This window comes from Humulus lupulus, chromosome 1, assembly GCF_963169125.1.
Source record: "Humulus lupulus chromosome 1, drHumLupu1.1, whole genome shotgun sequence".
Classification (NCBI taxonomy): domain Eukaryota; kingdom Viridiplantae; phylum Streptophyta; class Magnoliopsida; order Rosales; family Cannabaceae; genus Humulus; species Humulus lupulus.
In genome coordinates this window covers 261,354,023-261,357,564 of record NC_084793.1, presented here as the reverse complement: position 1 = coordinate 261,357,564, position 3,542 = coordinate 261,354,023, and the positions used below count along the sequence as shown (strand labels likewise).

The 3,542-nt window shown below is 29.5% G+C and overlaps 1 long non-coding RNA gene across 1 annotated transcript; it reads right to left on the bottom strand.

The window, feature by feature from the left end:
• Positions 1-496: 496 nt before the first annotated feature.
• On the bottom strand, positions 497-1,756 carry LOC133832367 (uncharacterized). The gene is made up of 2 exons (XR_009892570.1): positions 1,070-1,756; positions 497-709 (listed from the first exon to the last, which is right to left on the bottom strand). It is a non-coding gene; the product is annotated as an uncharacterized LOC133832367 (long non-coding RNA).
• Positions 1,757-3,542: the final 1,786 nt, after the last annotated feature.

Here is a 3,542-nt window from a genome sequence, read left to right as displayed (position 1 = left end):
GAGTGCAAATCATTGTGGGTGAAGCAAAAATGCATATGACTTCACTCCTATAAAAATGAGATTTCCCGACAGTTTTTAACTGTCGCTATTGAGCAACGATGACAGTCGACTAACTGTCGTATTTGCCTATGTCAGCATAGGGGTAGCTACGCCGACAGTTATTAGGTGTCGTTGTTGCTGGCTACGCCGACAGTTATTAGATATCACCGTTGCTGGCTACGTCGACAATTATTAAGTGTCGCCGTTGTTGACAACACTGACATTTATTAAGTATCGTCGTTGCTGGCAACGCCGACAATTATTAGGTGTCGCAATGCGTGCCCTTAAAAGTTATACTTTTAATTTTTTTAAAATTAATTTATATTTATTTTAAATTAAAAATTATGATTTAAATGAAATATTTGTATACAAATCTAAAAACTTATAGATTATAGTAATAAAATCTTTACAATGAGCTAATTATATTAACAATTTAATTGTCTTCTTTTTTTAAAAAAAAAACTGACTTTTACAATTAAAATTAATCTATGTATTACATACAATGGTAGAACACAACAAAACTATATACATAAATAAAAACATCACTGTACATAATTCTTACAAGCAAGAAAGAAAATAATACCCAACAACTTGAAGAAGAATTTCTTGTTGCCTTGGTTCTTTTATATAATTGTCTTGGTTCTCTTAAATATCCATGTAGAGTTTTAGCCTACAATACATAACAAACACCATTAAAGTCAAACCAAAACTAAAATAAATTCCAAATCCCATAAGAACTTCCAAGGCATAATCAATATGATATATTTGTTCTTCGGATTTTGTACAATAATTATGATTAAATTGATATACGATAATTAGTACATCACAAGCTAAGATAAGGCCCCATGAAGTTATGCCAATGTGGTGAAACATGTAGAGACAATTGTTTTCACTCAAAATTTTAACAAAGACAGATACTCTGGGAAGTTACAAATCAGAGTTTGAATACAACAAACAAAACAAGCTTATATATTTTGGTTCCTTTCTTTCTTGAGTTGAAAGAGAATCAGCAGAGTTCATCACTACTCACCACTAACAATGAGAAGAGAAGCTGAACAACTCCTTCACATGCATGAGTCATGCCTCACTAATGGAAATGCAGAATGAAAAATATACAATAATATATCAGCATGAAATGAATGTAGCAGAAATATAACAAACAAACCACACATAAATTATAAAACTTTTCTATCTAAAACAATTAAGTGTAAGTCTATGCCAACCTATTCAGCAGCTTAAACTCAGAATAATATATAAATATATAATAAATAATTAAACCCCACACAAATTTATATCAACTCAGTAACTAATTCAAGTACTTTACTTTGTATGTGAGAAGATACTTCAACTTAAACAAGCCATAGCAAAAAGCAAGAGAATAGCCGAAAGTAGTTTCTGTGCTGCAATTATAAACATCAACCGTACAACTCTTCAATAAATAAAAGTAAACTTAAAAAAAAAACAATTTAAAACAAGAAATGAACTCAAAGAAACATATAAACTTTATACAAACCATTCAAGATTCAAGTTGTGATGGTCTCCACTCATACTAACTATTAATAGTGTATTATACTCTTCAAAGCAATGACACCTGGCTTCTAATTGTATATTGATTTATATTTAAGTTAATGTCACATCCACCAAATGCATGTACTCCCAATCAAGTTATCAAAAAAATATTTTTAAATATTACAGAGGAATTCTTTATTTCCTTTTGAGTTATGAAAAGCATACAAATTCTATTATTTTTTTAATATGTATTAATTAGTGTCTACATATATATATAGTGGGTTGACATAACACTAATAACTAATTAATATATTGGTTGGCTTGACACATTACTAGCTAATTAAATTCATGTATAAGTCTTAAATTTTACTAAAAGGAAATATGCAATGCCTAGCTTATTAGCTATTATAAACATATATTTGCATAATTGTGTAGCTTTAATGCAGCCTTTATGATAATCCAACCACTCAAACTGAACAGAACTGCCCATGAATACCCAACCCCATCAACTTAGAAAACACAATACTCATAAAACAAACCAAAGCAACAATATTAAGCATCACTATTTGTTCAGGTAAATTACTTTAAGTGGGCAATATTCTATTTATTACTAAATAGAAAGGACGTTCAAGAAAATTGAATAACCATATAGTGAAAATATAACAAAAAAATAGCGGGTTAATAGCAGTATATATAAAAGAACCAATCCTAATTACTGACACCTTCATATATATAATAAAAAAAATTGATATAAAAAAAAATATTTATAAGAACATTGATTTGACACAACTTTAATGGCACATAATAAGAGAATAATTGAAAGGAACCATGTGTAAACATTTTCAAAGCCTATCCGCTTAAGCATAAGAAGAGGCAAAGTAGTTCAACAAAGAAGGAATGAGTTTGAGAATTTGTGTCAAATGTTTCTAAGAGAACATGAAATATATTTATATCTTATAGGGAAAGAGAATCATGTAATGTGCAATGACAGAGATAAGACATGGAATTTTAATCTTTTCTTCTGACAATAGAATAAACAATGAAGGACAAGTAGGTTGACAGAACTATAAATGAGCAGTTGATAAAATATTATCATACATTCAATAGTGTCACTCTTAATGAGATTGAGAAGTAGTCAGGGTTCCTTTCATAAACAAGGGAAAGACCCTAAACAGAACAAACAGAGGAACAAACTCCTCTAATAGAAAAGAATATTAATACACTTCCTGAAACTAAGCCAAGAAGTTAAAAAGACAAGTATTTGCATCATGACTCCTCAAAGTCCAGCTATAGGAAAGCTTTTAGTTCAAGTAAATAAACTTGTAGTTTTGTTGTCTAATCTAGAAAGCTAAGTAAAAAAACAGTTATTTAGATTGTGAAGCTAATGCTGCAATATGTATGACATGCATACCACTATACCAACCTTATTGGCAGTCACAATTATCAAACAACTATTTAAGTTCTCATTTCACTTCTGTGATAACATGGCTTAAACAGAATTTATCCTCAATAAATAATGGAAAATTTAGTTGCTCCATTCTACTTAATAAGAACAACTTGTATATTTAAAATATCATATGAAAAAAAAACTTACAGAAAAGGATGAGCTGGGGAAGGATTTCCCAACCTGGTCACCACGATTTATATGTTGTGAAGACTAGCTTTAGCTCTTAAAAAAATAAAGTTATACTCACCAAATTCAGATATAGGATAGGAGTACAATAATACCAATGCAAATGGACAAAGCATGGACACAAAATGAAAATAATTAAGTGGGAAGCCTCAAAGCAACCTTTGTAAATTGTATTAATTCATAAAGCAAAGAAAAAGACATAATTTAGCTGCATTTTCAACTATATCTTTAAACTAATTGCTAAACTTACCAAGGAGTAAAAACTAGTATCAGTACAAGCTCATCTATAAATATGAACCAAAAAAGCAAAAAAGATGAATTATAAATCAAAGAGAGCACTTTTAGTGTAATTACCCAATAT